The sequence below is a fragment of the Pseudochaenichthys georgianus genome, unplaced genomic scaffold, assembly GCF_902827115.2.
Source record: "Pseudochaenichthys georgianus unplaced genomic scaffold, fPseGeo1.2 scaffold_623_arrow_ctg1, whole genome shotgun sequence".
Classification (NCBI taxonomy): Eukaryota; Metazoa; Chordata; class Actinopteri; order Perciformes; family Channichthyidae; genus Pseudochaenichthys; species Pseudochaenichthys georgianus.
Window position 1 is genome coordinate 31,770 of NW_027263181.1, and position 13,274 is coordinate 45,043.

Here is a 13,274-nt window from a genome sequence, read left to right on the forward strand (position 1 = left end):
TCCTGGCTGCTCAAAGGACATCTCAGTCGTTGAGCACCTCTCCCTCCTAGGCTTGACCTTCTGCCGAGCCACTTCAGGACTGACCCTGGATGAGTGGCTGAAGGTCAACGTCCCGAAGACCACCGGGTGGAGGTTGCAGTTAAAGATGGCCTCTGCTGCAGCCGGTGTGTTCCCTCCCAGGCGTGAGCGGACCTGCACGCTATGCAGCCAAAGAACGACCCGGGCCACGGGGCACAGCCTGCACCGCCCCACGAGGCAGAGCTTCTGCCAGGTTTCTGACCCGCAGAACCGCACAGTGGAGCAGTGGCTCACCGAGTTGAGGGGAGGGAAGACGGAGAAGGAAATGTTGAGGGACCGACAGAGAGTCAACAGAAAGAAGAAGAAGGCCGCAACCCTGAATTCCGAATTTTAATTTTTAAAACGTGTAAATAAATAAAAAGGTATGTTTAAACTTCAATATCTCTGACTGCTTATTCCTTGCTTTTGACAATGACGGAGATGTCCTTTTGCCTTTTTAAAAAACTTTATTTTAAATAGTTTGAACAATACATATAAAAACACTGCATTGGAAATACACATAATACATTAATGAATCAGAATCAGAATACCTTTAGCAGGAAAGAGCCACAGACAGCTTAGTGTTGCATATCTTACATGCTTTAAAAAAGTACTAAGTTATAATATAATAAACAAACAACACAACAATATGCTTAAAAAGTACTAAGTTATATATATTGATTTAGCAGCCAGGTATAAATTACACAGTTATTAATGGCATATATATTGATTTAGCAGCCAGGTATAAATTACACAGTTATTAATGGCATATATATTGATTTAGCAGCCAGGTATAAATTACACAGTTATTAATGGCATATACATATAGCACATATTGCACAAAGTTGGTTTGTATTTAGCAGCAAGGGGTGTTATAGTCTGTGTTGTGGTGTGTTCCTGTCATATCAAGCATGCAGCCAGCAGATGCAGCCAGCAGGGGGAGTCAGAGAGTATTTGCCGTGGGGGGATTTGGGTGGTTTGAATTAATCTCAGGTGCTCTGATCTGATTGGCTGACAGGCCCCGGACCCTCAATTGAGGTATTCTCAACCCAGAAGACCCGAAGGGGTCTTAGTGTACAAGTAAAGAGGGATGTTCTCCGTGCTGACTCCCATTGATTTGAGAACTCAGTGAGATGCTCGACATCAAATCACTCTAAGGGATGACCGGTGGAATGTATCCCTTCTTAAATGACTTGGAGCATATAGCATATATGTTGAACAATCCACCTTGTTGACCGTGCTGTTGACCTCGCCAGCGTAGTGGTAGTTACGATGTCTTGTCATTGAGGCAAAAAAAAATCCGCTGCAGTTTCTGCCCTCAATTGAAACCATCTGTTTTGGTTTCGAGATGCGTCTTTGCTTGTTTTTCCACAAGGCAGGAGATGGGTGCACCGTTCCCGGAGGCGCTGCAATACCGGGTCGATGCGTGGATTGAACGGGGCAAGCCCCTCTTTCTAGCAGCAATCCTAGCATGTCAACCCTAGGTGGCGCTCTTCGAGGGGTTACAGGTCATATCCAGGTCATATCCAGGATAGCATTTGGGTCCAGTATACAGTTGCTGTCACGAAAGTCAATGACACTGCAGCCGTGACTGGATCCAGTGTAAAATCTCTCAGAGTCTCAGAAATCAACAAGATGTCCGTCGTTTTGAAGGTTTTCAATTAAATATCAATGTTGCATCTAGGTGCAAATGTGTACTTAGCTTTTCAGCAGTTTCTGTAGTGTAGTGGTCATCACGTTCGCCTAACATGCGAAAGGTCCCAGGCTCAAAACCGGGCAGAAACACTCTTTTTTGATCCTGATCAACTTCAAAGAACTCAACCAAGAAAAGTTATCGGGAATCTAGATAGAGTAAAAAGCACTTTCAGAAATATGGCAGTAGAATGTTGAATCTTTTCAAGACAATTGTTGGATGAGCAAGACAATTGTTTGTTGAGCATGGCTTGTGAATTGTACAGCTTTGGCTCTCTGTGTATTCAAATCGAAGAGGCTTGTCGTCCTTTGAACAACTGAAGGTTGTTAATAGCAGTTGTGCTTAGGGTACTTCAATTCTGCAACCAATGACTTTATTTTCGTTCCTGCTCAAAATGTGTCTGGTCACAATGGAAAATATAAAGGGATTTCTTGCCTTGCTTGATTTTGTCTGTCAAAAGTGTAATCATTGAGCACATTGCCGCGGTCATTGATTGTAGTTCTCCTTCAATGATTTGAAGCATGCACTTGGTAGCTTTTTCATGATTGTTATAATGATGACCGTACGAAAGTTCAGTTGCCCTGGTTCAGGTAAGCGCTTATCTGAAATTGTTTCCAAGGGCCTCTTGGTGGCATCCTCGTTCATGAGTTGATTGATGCTTGCCTCCTTTGGTGAATAAAGGCCAGCTGTTATTGAAAATTCTCCCCGTCGGGGAATCGAACCCCGGTCTTCTGCGTGACAAGCAGAGATACTGTCCACTATACTAACGAGGAACACTCTAGCACCAATCCTAGCATGTCAACCCTAGGTGGCGCTCTTCGAGGGGTTACAGGTCATATCCAGGATAGCATTTGGGTCCAGTATACAGTTGCTGTCACGAAAGTCAATGACACTGCAGCCGTGACTGGATCCAGTGTAAAATCTCTCAGAGTCTCAGAAATCAACAAGGGGTCCGTAGTTTTGAAGGTTTTCAATTAAATATCAATGTTGCATCTAGGTGCAAATGTGTACTTAGCTTTTCAGCAGTTTCTGTAGTGTAGTGGTCATCACGTTCGCCTAACTCGCGAAAGGTCCCAGGCTCATAACCGGGCAGAAACACTCTTCTTTGATCCCGATCAACTTCAAAGAAGTCAACCAAGAAAAGTTATCGGGAATCTAGATAGAGTAAAAAGCAGTTTCAGAAATATGGCAGTAGAATGTTGAGTCTTTTCAAGACAATTGTTGGATGAGCAAGGCAATTGTTTGTTGAGCATGGCTTGTGAATTGTACGGCTTTGGCTCTCTGTGTATTCAAATCGAAGAGGCTTGTCGTCCTTTGAACAACTGAAGGTTGTTAATAGCAGTTGTGCTTAGGGTACTTCAATTCTGCAACCAATGACTTTCTTTTCGTTCCTGCTCAAAATGTGTCTGGTCACAATGAAAAATATAAAGGGATTTCTTGCCTTGCTTGATTTTGTCTGTCAAAAGTGTAATCGTTGAGCACATTGCCGTGGTCATTGATTGTTGTTCTCCTTCAATGATTTGAAGCATGCACTTGGTAGCTTTTTCATGATTGTTATAATTATGACCGTACGAAAGTTCAGTTGCCATGGTTCAGGTAAGCGCTTTTCTGAAATTATTTCCAAGGGCCTCTTGGTGGCATCCTCCTTAATGAGTTGATTGATGCTTGCCTCCTTTGGTGAATAAAGGCCTGATGTTATTGAAAATTCTCCCCGTCGGGGAATCGAACCCCGGTCTTCTGCGTGATAAGCAGAGATACTGTCCACTATACTAACGAGGAATGCTCTAACAGCAATCCTAGCACGTCAATCCTAGCACGTCAATCCTAGGTGGCGCTCTTTGAGGGGTTACAGGTCATATCCAGGATAGCATTTGGGACCAGTATACAGTTGCTGTCTCGAAAGTCCATGAAGCTGCAGCTGTGACTGGATCCAGTGTAAAATCTCTCCGAGTCTCAGAGATCAACATGTGGTCCGTCATTTTGAAGGTTTACAATTAAATATCAATGTTGCATCTACGTGCAAACGTGTACTTAGCTCTTCAGCAGTTTCTGTAGTGTAGTGGTCATCACATTCGACTCACACGCGAAAGTTATCTATCTATACACTGGACTACACATGAGTAACTATACATGAGAAGGTCCGACCGCTTTGAGCTTGATGTCATTTTAACCGTCTCGCAGAGCAGATGCAGATGGATGCCTCTGGTGCGAATAAATGTCAAAGGTTATGGCTTAAAATGTAACAAAACCTTCCGTTAAGGCCTTTTGAGAAGCCGCATTGCTCCGTGAGTGTTTAAAGTACTTTGAAAAGGGCTAAAGAGATAATTTTTTCACAGGGGGCCTCTAAATAGGGCCCAGATCAGGAATCTGAAATATGGGCACCCTAGCCCACCCAGAACTTTTTTTCAATCAAATGCCATCATGCATTACTGACATTGGCGTCTGACTGCCCTAGCTAAGCCCCCTGAAGTCCTAGAGACTCAAGGAGGATACCATTGGATGCGGAATAATTAGCGGTGGGGAATAGCCATTGAGCCCGAACCGATCAGACGTTGTTATCAAAAGATATGAATTAGTAGCACTTTTGGACAAATTAGCTTTTCATTGGAATAATATTGATATAAAATCAAGCATTTGAGTGACGCAATTGATATTCACAGCAAATGTTCCCCGCTATATGTAGTACACTGGTGAAGAATTTCGGGCATCCAGCTGCTACCGTTCGCTCCTATAAAATAATAATAAGTCTGTCAGTGCTGCACACGTGCAGTGGGGTTTACCCAATAGCGATAGCATTAGAGGGCTGCGCCTATACTCATAGAAGCTGGGTTACAATACGTAACCCTAGTTCACTGTTGTTTGGAATATGTACTAGCACACAATTAGAGAGTTTTACTATTGGGTGACTATTGGCATCGAGTCCAAAAAAGACCCCTGCTGCTGTGCTGCAGTTTGTGGCCCCGATTGGACAAAAACACAAAATACTGTATAAAACAAGAGAAGCAACCTCACTTTTACTTAACTGGAAGTTCTGAGTACTTCTTCCACCTCTCCTTGATAGGAATCGGGATTTATGTTGGAAAAATCATTACAAATTGGCAATGAAGAACGCTTCACGAATTTGCGTGTCATCCTTGCGCCTAGGGGGCGAGGATAATCGGGTTCAGAAGTCTCAATTAGAGTCCCGCCCCTCCCGTTCATTTCAATGGCATTTTAATTCACATCTTGTGTCCACCCATTGGTCGTCTCACTTACTTCTAGTACTCTGATTGGATGACGTCTCATAGAGCGGGCAGCGTCTTCTCTTCACTGTAAATGAACAGGTATCATTACTGACAGACTTTTGAAAAGGTAAGATGCACTCCGCTATTACTCTTTAACACGACAGTCCGTTATAATGTGATATAAATGAATGCCAATGTGTTGTCTTTTAACGTTCGCGCATATTAGCATTGGTAACAAGTTGCCGCTAAAGCAGAAACACACCGGAGCTTTCCGGCCGTTTAAATCCGTAAATACTTGTCATTTAATGTTTATTGCCATGTGCTAACGTTTATGAAGTTAACATGTGTATGCACCATGCGTGATTAAAAGTTGCCAATCCGCCATTTAGTGTTAACAGTAGAACTACGGCAACAACATGCATTTCTCCTGCACTTTGCTAGGTGCAAAACACGTTGTGCTTTTTTACTTTGCACTCACGTAACATTTAAATGTTCATGAAGTTAATGCTCATGGTAATTTGTATTTACTATGTGGTAGTGTACTAAAGTTAACATGTATATGAAGGCTACCATAGGGCGAATATTATTATTATAATGTAATAAGTATCATTCATTTAAAGTCAGACCTCTGAGGTTAATGTTGAGCTGATGGAAAAGTGTTGGCATTATCTTTCAAATCAGAACCAGCTTTTACTCGTGTTATTTTTCTTATTTCTATTCAGGCTGTTACTACATGTTTTTTCTCATTTCATATTCTGTTATTAACTTGTTATTCTTATCATGCTCTTTATTTCATCCTGTGTACTATCTGTGTTTCTCTCGTGCACCTGCATTCAAAGGCCGTCTCCTCCAAAGAGAGGCTTTGTGCTGACTAACTGCTGTACTTCACATGTACTTGTGAAGTATTTGACTGCTAGCTTCTAACTGAGTCAGAGCTGAGTGTGTGACTTTTATTTTATTATTTATTATTGACAGGGGCCATGCTAATCTTCTCTGTATCGTACCAATTTTATTATATGTGCTATCGAAGTAACACAATATTGCCTTGCATCTGGGGGGTATTCCCAGGTCTCTGAGCAAGGTCAACTTTGTATTATGGTAGCAGAACACATAGAGCTCAAAGGGAGCAAAACACTGGGTTTAAATGGGCCGAAAACTGCAGACAGAAGCTGCGCTAGCATGGTTCGTGGCTCTCGCCTTTGGCTTCTTTGTCATTGAGTCCAAAAAAGACCCCTGCTGCTGTGCTGCACTTTGTGCCCCCGATTGGAACCTATGTCTATTTCAAGCCTTATCTGTCTTTAAGGCTTAGGGTTAAATGTGTTTGATGGGCTGCTTTGGCCGGCTCAGATGCAGGAACCGCCACGCCGTGTCCTTTGTCATTGCAAGACTGCCCTGTCTCTGACCCGTCCAACTCATACTTACCTGGCAGGGGAGATACCATGATCACCAAGGTGGTTCACCCAGGGCGAGGCTCGGCCATTGCACCCCGGCTATGCTGACCGCTGCGAATTCCCCAAATGGGGGAATCTCGACTGCATAATATGTGGTAGTGGGGGACTGCGTTCGCGCTCTCCCCTCATTATAGTGTTGAAGAAAAGGTCAAAGACAACCTGGCTACAGCTTGCATGTGTGGCGGCTTCTTTGCTCCAGGAGAGACTTTCTGGTGCCAATGTCCTCCCAAGAACGTGTCCTTCCTTTGGGCTCGAAATATCTCTGTCCCTTGCAGTGAGCCTCTCAGCGTGCCACGCTCCAGAGCCAAGCAAGTTCAATATTGTCATATTTAGCGTCTTTGGCATTGAGTCCAAAAAAGATCCGCTGCTGATGTGCTGAAGTTTCTGCCCTCAATTGAAACCATCTGTTTTGGTTTCGAGATGCGTCTTTGTTTGTTTTTCCACAAGGCAGGAGATGGGTGCACCGTTCCCGGAGGCGCTGCAATACCGGGTCGATGCGTGGAGTGAACGGGGCAAGCCCCTCTTTCAGCTCCCAGTGCTAAAAATCCATTTAATATATAGTCCCCGTATAGGGGACGTATCAGATATTAAACTGATAAGAACAGATACTACACTTGATCTTAGCCAAAAGGCCGAGAAGCGATGACCCTTAAAGTTTGCTGCGGGAGACGGACTCGTTGCGCAGTCGCCGCAGGTCTTGGTGCGGCTCTTTTGACCTGGCGTAACAGAGGCGCTGGGTAGCTTGGATCGCCCAGGTGCTAATGACTGCTCTTGTCTTTCACAAACTCAGAATGCTCAGCCAAATGGCCAAGCCTACCAAAAATAGGTTGAACTCGTAGGTGTTCCTCTCCACGGAAGTCTTTAGTAAAAGGCGAAAGACTTATACGCTTTGAAGAGAAACCAGAGTTATTGTGGAGGCCGTCCTCGAGAACAGACACCACCATAGTTGTCCCAGTCCAAGCCCTCGCGGTGGCCCTCACTTGGCTCTAGAAGCGTGGTTGCTTGAAAAACAGTCTTTGTTGGCTGAACTTTTCGCCTCAACTGCCCTATGGTGGCTTTATAATTCAGCATTGGTGGTTCAGTGGTAGAATTCTCACCTGCCACGTGGGAGACCCGGGTCCGATTCCCGGCCAATGCAATAGACAGTTCTTTGTTGTCTGAAAATAAAGTATAATGCCTCCACCACTTGGACTCTGCTACAGCAAACACACAGGTCTTTGGAGTGTACAAGTAAAGAGGGATGTTCTCCGTGCCGACTCCCATTGATTTGAGAACTCAGTGAGATGCTCGACATCAAATCACTGTAAGGGACGACCGGTGGAATGTATCCCTTCTTAAATGACTTGGAGCATATAGAATATCTGTTGAACAATCCACCTTGTTGACCGTGCTGTTGACCTCGCCAGCGTAGTGGTAGTTACGATGTCTTGTGAATGTGGGCAGATGAGTGGTATAATCTTTGTAAGCCAAGAGGAAAACTAGGTTCCCATTCTCCGCAAATGCAACATAGCTTCACTGTTGTTTGGAATATGTACTAGCACACAATTAGAGAGTTTTACTATTGGGTGACTATTGGCATCGAGTCCAAAAAAGACCCCTGCTGCTGTGCTGCAGTTTGTGGCCCCGATTGGACAAAAACACAAAATACTGTATAAAACAAGAGAAGCAACCTCACTTTTACTCAACTGTTAGTTCTGAGTACTTCTTCCACCTCTGCTTGATAGGAATCGGGATTTAAGTTGGAAAAATCATTACAAATTGGCAATGAGGAACGCTTCACGAATTTGCGTGTCACCCTTGCGCAGGGGCCATGCTAATCTTCTCTGTATCGTACCAACTTTATTATATGTGCTATCGAAGTAACACAATATTGCCTTGCATCTGGGGGGTATTCCCAGGTCTCTGAGCAAGGTCAACTTTGTATTATGGTAGCAGAACACATAGAGCTCAAAGGGAGCAAAACACTGGGTTTAAATGGGCCGAAAACTGCAGACAGAAGCTGCGCTAGCATGGTTCGTGGCTCTCGCCTTTGGCTTCTTTGTCATTGAGTCCAAAAAAGACCCCTGCTGCTGTGCTGCACTTTGTGCCCCCGATTGGAACCTATGTCTATTTCAAGCCTTATCTGTCTTTAAGGCTTAGGGTTAAATGTGTTTGATGGGCTGCTTTGGCCGGCTCAGAGGCAGGAACCGCCACGCCGTGTCCTTTGTCATTGCAAGACTGCCCTGTCTCTGACCCGTCCAACTCATACTTACCTGGCAGGGGAGATACCATGATCACCAAGGTGGTTCACCCAGGGCGAGGCTCGGCCATTGCACCCCGGCTATGCTGACCGCTGCGAATTCCCCAAATGTGGGAATCTCGACTGCATAATTTGTGGTAGTGGGGGACTGCGTTCGCGCTCTCCCCTCATTATAGTGTTGAAGAAAAGGTCAAAGACAACCTGGCTACAGCTTGCATGTGTGGCGGCTTCTTTGCTCCAGGAGAGACTTTCTGGTGCCAATGTCCTCCCAAGAACGTGTCCTTCCTTTGGGCTCGAAATATCTCTGTCCCTTGCAGTGAGCCTCTCAGCGTGCCACGCTCCAGAGCCAAGCAAGTTCAATATTGTCATATTTAGCGTCTTTGGCATTGAGTCCAAAAAAGATCCGCTGCTGATGTGCTGAAGTTTCTGCCCTCAATTGAAACCATCTGTTTTGGTTTCGAGATGCGTCTTTGTTTGTTTTTCCACAAGGCAGGAGATAGGTGCACCGTTCCCGGAGGCGCTGCAATACCGGGTCGATGCGTGGAGTGAACGGGGCAAGCCCCTCTTTCAGCTCCCAGTGCTAAAAATCCATTTAATATATAGTCCCCGTATAGGGGACGTATCAGATATTAAACTGATAAGAACAGATTTTTTTTTTTTTTTTTATTATAACAAATCTTCAATTTACTTCATTCATATACACAGTTTACAAACAATTGACATTAAATACAACACATATAACACTTTTACTTTCCATACATGCAAATACAGTTAGGTGATCTGGTCTTCACCCCACCAGCCCTAAACCTCCCTTCCATCTTTCCAAAGCGGCGTGTTGTCCCCATTTCAGCACGATGCATAGGGGTCGTCACTGTCCATCTGGTCGGCCCATAACACGGGAAGCATACTTGAAAAGGTGGAGGGACACACCGCGCCTCCTTGTGTGTCATCCCCCAAGGGAGGCGGTTGCAGCAGTGGTTCAGCAGTTAGCTCCCGGACCAGTGGCAACCCTGATGGGAGCACAGTCCCTACAACCCCTGGGTCCTCCTCCTTGGTCCCTCCACCCAAACCATGGCCTTCGTCCACTTTGACCCTCCCCTGGTCACTGTCCTTCACTGGTCCCTCCCTCTTCTGCAGCCCATCTCCTTCACCCACTGCCGCCACCACCTCTTTGGCCTGCACCTTCCTCCTCATTCCCTCAGTCTTTGACCTTTTGTTGTCTCCGATCTGCGAGCAGTCCCCATTGTCTGCTGAAGCCTCTGTTCCGAAAGCCTCCGCTATTTTACGTGCCCCTGTCTTGACACCCACCTCGGCTGCTACAGTTGAGTCTGTATTCCCCACAGGGCCTTTGTCCACACTGTCAGCCCCCGAGCCGCCTCCTGGTCCCTGTTCCACTGTCACGGTCCCCCCCGTGCTCTCTGAAAACATAGCCTTCTGGCACTGAATAAGCCCTTCCAGAAGGTCCTCGAACTCCGTTTCCTTCCGGTTTTTGGCCCCGGCTACCTCCGCAAACGTCCTCCTGCGCTCGGGACAGCTTCGGTATAGATGGTCGATCCCACCACAGCCATGGCAGGCCTTTGGCACTGTACAGTCTTTGGCCTCATGTCCTCTTTGGCCACAAAACCGGCAGCTGGCGCCGCTGCACCCTCCATCCACATGGCCTGATTGTCTGCATCGCCTGCAGAAAGCTGGCTGGCGCGGGTAGAATAGGTACCCTCGATCTGCTCCAAGGCTGAAGGAGGCAGGCGGGTGCTTGAGGCCGCCAAAACTCTCTGGATCAGATTTAAGAAGCACCTGGAACTGCCTTCGACCTGTCCAGATCCCCATGGTGTCCTTGACATGCCTTGCTGCAGTTAGCACTTCCCCATACAGCCTCAAAAAATCAGCCAGCGCTTTGTCAGTCACAAAGGGATTAAACGTGTGGACCGTGATTGTCCTGAAATTTGGTCTGTCCAAATTTAAAACCTTGTAGCAGGCTAGCGGCTTTAGCATAGCAGCAGCAACACAGTCCTTAGCAACTTTTGTGTATACTTGCTCGTCCTTTAGGGTGACGTCAAAAGCCTTCTCCTGCTGGTTCCATTGTAGGCAGTAGATGGCATCGACCTTCAGATTTAGCTGCTCCATGATGACTTTCCTGCAGAACCATGTCCTCGACAAGACATCTTCCGCCACATCAACTGCCTGAAAACGCAGTGTGAATCTCAGCCCGAATCTTGGGATCGGCTGACCATCATCGGCCCTCCCGGCCATCGCTCCTTTCTCCTCGCGATTCGAAATGTCCTTCCTGGAAAAAATGATAAGAACAGATACTACACTTGATCTTAGCCAAAAGGCCGAGAAGCGATGACCCTTAAAGTTTGCTGCGGGAGACGGACTCGTTGCGCAGTCGCCGCAGGTCTTGGTGCGGCTCTTTTGACCTGGCGTAACAGAGGCGCTGGGTAGCTTGGATCGCCCAGGTGCTAATGACTGCTCTTGTCTTTCACAAACTCAGAATGCTCAGCCAAATGGCCAAGCCTACCAAAAATAGGTTGAACTCGTAGGTGTTCCTCTCCACGGAAGTCTTTAGTAAAAGGCGAAAGACTTATACGCTTTGAAGAGAAACCAGAGTAATTGTGGAGGCCATCCTCGAGAACAGACACCACTATAGTTGTCCCAGTCCAAGCCCTCGCGGTGACCCTCACTTGGCTTTTCCACATCCCAGGCCACACCCTTTCCCCCAGCTGCGCTAGCATGGTTCGTGGCTCTCACCTGTGGCTTCTTTGGCATTGAGTCCAAAAAAGATCCGCTGCTGATGTGCTGCAGTTTCTGCCCTCAATTGAAACCATCTGTTTTGGTTTCGAGATGAGTCTTTGTTTGTTTTTCTACAAGGCAGGAGAGTCTTTAGTAAAAGGCGAAAGACTTATACGCTTTGAAGAGAAACCAGAGTTATTGTGGAGGCCGTCCTCGAGAACAGACACCACCATAGTTGTCCCAGTCCAAGCCCTCGCGGTGGCCCATTTGGCTATAGAAGCGTGGTTGCTTGAAAAACAGTCTTTGTTGGCTGAACTTTTCGCCTCAACTGCCCTATGGTGGCTTTATAATTCAGCATTGGTGGTTCAGTGGTAGAATTCTCACCTGCCACGTGGGAGACCCGGGTCCGATTCCCGGCCAATGCAATAGACAGTTCTTTGTTGTCTGAAAATAAAGTATAATGCCTACACCACTTGGACTCTGCTACAGCAAACATTACTGCCATTGGCGTCTGACTGCCCTAGCTCCGCCCCCTGAAGTCCTAGAGACTCAAAGAGGGTACCATTGGATGCGGAATAATTAGAGGTGGGGAAAAGCCATTGAGCCCGAACCGATTAGACGTTGTTATCAAAAGATATGAATTAGTAGCACTTTTGGACAAATTAGCTTTTCATTGGAATAATATTGATATAAAATCAAGCATTTGAGTGACGCAACTGATATTCACAGCAAATGTTCCCCGCTATATGTAGTACACTGGTGTAGAATTTCAGGGTTCATGCTTAGGGTACTTCAATTCAGCATGCACTTGGTAGCTCTGTCATGATTGTTATAATGATGACCGTACGAAAGTTCAGTTGCCATGGTTCAGGTAAGCGCTTATCTGAAAGTGTTTACAAGGGCCTCTTGGTGGCATCCTCGTTCATGAGTTGATTGATGCTTGCCTCCTTTGTTGAATAAAGGCCGGCTGTTATTGAAAATGATCCCCATCGGGGAATCGAACTACGGTCTTCTGCGTGACAAGCAGAGATACTGTCCAATATACTAACGAGGAATGCTCTAGCAGCAGTCCTAGCACGTCAACCCCAGGTGGCGCTCTTTGAGGGGTTACAGGTCATATCCAGGATAGCATTTAGGTCCAGTATACAGTTGCTGTCACGAAAGTCAATGACACTTCAGCCGTGACTGGATCCAGTGTAAAATCTCTCAGAGTCTCAGAAATCAACAAGGGGTCCGTCGTTTTGAAGGTTTTCAATTAAATATCAATGTTGCATCTAGGTGCAAATGTGTACTTAACATCAGCAGTTTCTGTAGTGTAGTGGTCATCACGTTTGCCTAACACGCGAAAGGTCCCCGGCTCAAAACCGGGCAGAAACACTCTTCTTTGATCCCGATCAACTTCAAAGAACTCAACCAAGAAAAGTTATCGGGAGTCTAGATAGAGTAAAAAGAACTTTCAGAAATATGGCAGTAGAATGTTGAGTCTTTTCAAGACAATTGTTGGATGAGCAAGACAATTGTTTGTTGAGCATGGCTTGTGAATTGTACGGCTTTGGCTCTCTGTGTATTCAAATCGAAGAGGCTTGTCGTCCTTTGAACAACTGAAGGTTGTTAATAGCAGTTGTGCTTAGGGTACTTCAATTCTGCAACCAATTACTTTATTTTCGTTCCTGCTCAAAATGTGTCTGGTCACAATGGAAAATATAAAGGGATTTCTTGCCTTGCTTGATTGTGTCTGTCAAAAGTGTAATCGTTGAGCACATTGCCGTGGTCATTGATTGTAGTTCTCCTTCAATGATTTGAAGCATGCACTTGGTAGCTTTTTCATGATTGTTATAATGATGACCGTACGAAAGTTCAGTTGCCATGGTTCAGGTAAG

The 13,274-nt window shown here is 45.8% G+C and overlaps 15 non-coding genes and 1 pseudogene across 15 annotated transcripts; 6 read left to right on the plus strand and 10 right to left on the minus strand.

The window, feature by feature from the left end:
- The first annotated feature begins 1,769 nt into the window (after positions 1-1,769).
- On the plus strand, positions 1,770-1,842 carry trnav-aac (transfer RNA valine (anticodon AAC)). Its single transcript has one exon. It is a non-coding gene; the product is annotated as a tRNA-Val (tRNA).
- A 609-nt stretch (positions 1,843-2,451) lies between these two features.
- Positions 2,452-2,523, minus strand: trnad-guc (transfer RNA aspartic acid (anticodon GUC)). The gene has a single exon. It is a non-coding gene; the product is annotated as a tRNA-Asp (tRNA).
- Positions 2,524-3,457: 934 nt separating this feature from the next.
- trnad-auc (transfer RNA aspartic acid (anticodon AUC)) lies at positions 3,458-3,529 on the minus strand. The gene has a single exon. It is a non-coding gene; the product is annotated as a tRNA-Asp (tRNA).
- A 2,375-nt stretch (positions 3,530-5,904) lies between these two features.
- On the minus strand, positions 5,905-6,010 carry LOC117443539 (U6 spliceosomal RNA). The gene has a single exon (XR_004551686.1). It is a non-coding gene; the product is annotated as a U6 spliceosomal RNA (small nuclear RNA).
- Positions 6,011-6,388: 378 nt separating this feature from the next.
- LOC117443541 (U1 spliceosomal RNA) lies at positions 6,389-6,552 on the plus strand. The gene has a single exon (XR_004551688.1). It is a non-coding gene; the product is annotated as a U1 spliceosomal RNA (small nuclear RNA).
- A 326-nt stretch (positions 6,553-6,878) lies between these two features.
- On the minus strand, positions 6,879-7,069 carry LOC117443542 (U2 spliceosomal RNA). The gene has a single exon (XR_004551689.1). It is a non-coding gene; the product is annotated as a U2 spliceosomal RNA (small nuclear RNA).
- Positions 7,070-7,217: 148 nt separating this feature from the next.
- On the minus strand, positions 7,218-7,334 carry LOC117443535 (U5 spliceosomal RNA). Its single transcript, XR_004551682.1, has one exon. It is a non-coding gene; the product is annotated as a U5 spliceosomal RNA (small nuclear RNA).
- A 158-nt stretch (positions 7,335-7,492) lies between these two features.
- On the plus strand, positions 7,493-7,563 carry trnag-gcc (transfer RNA glycine (anticodon GCC)). The gene has a single exon. It is a non-coding gene; the product is annotated as a tRNA-Gly (tRNA).
- Positions 7,564-8,185: 622 nt separating this feature from the next.
- LOC117443538 (U6 spliceosomal RNA) lies at positions 8,186-8,291 on the minus strand. Its single transcript, XR_004551685.1, has one exon. It is a non-coding gene; the product is annotated as a U6 spliceosomal RNA (small nuclear RNA).
- Positions 8,292-8,669: 378 nt separating this feature from the next.
- On the plus strand, positions 8,670-8,833 carry LOC117443530 (U1 spliceosomal RNA). Its single transcript, XR_004551679.1, has one exon. It is a non-coding gene; the product is annotated as a U1 spliceosomal RNA (small nuclear RNA).
- A 326-nt stretch (positions 8,834-9,159) lies between these two features.
- Positions 9,160-9,343, minus strand: LOC117443543 (U2 spliceosomal RNA). Its single transcript, XR_004551690.1, has one exon. It is a non-coding gene; the product is annotated as a U2 spliceosomal RNA (small nuclear RNA).
- A 1,434-nt stretch (positions 9,344-10,777) lies between these two features.
- Positions 10,778-11,009, minus strand: LOC117443533 (U2 spliceosomal RNA; annotated as a pseudogene).
- Positions 11,010-11,157: 148 nt separating this feature from the next.
- LOC117443534 (U5 spliceosomal RNA) lies at positions 11,158-11,274 on the minus strand. Its single transcript, XR_004551681.1, has one exon. It is a non-coding gene; the product is annotated as a U5 spliceosomal RNA (small nuclear RNA).
- Positions 11,275-11,481: 207 nt separating this feature from the next.
- LOC117443537 (U5 spliceosomal RNA) lies at positions 11,482-11,591 on the minus strand. The gene has a single exon (XR_004551684.1). It is a non-coding gene; the product is annotated as a U5 spliceosomal RNA (small nuclear RNA).
- A 157-nt stretch (positions 11,592-11,748) lies between these two features.
- trnag-gcc (transfer RNA glycine (anticodon GCC)) lies at positions 11,749-11,819 on the plus strand. Its single transcript has one exon. It is a non-coding gene; the product is annotated as a tRNA-Gly (tRNA).
- An 879-nt stretch (positions 11,820-12,698) lies between these two features.
- On the plus strand, positions 12,699-12,771 carry trnav-aac (transfer RNA valine (anticodon AAC)). The gene has a single exon. It is a non-coding gene; the product is annotated as a tRNA-Val (tRNA).
- Positions 12,772-13,274: the final 503 nt, after the last annotated feature.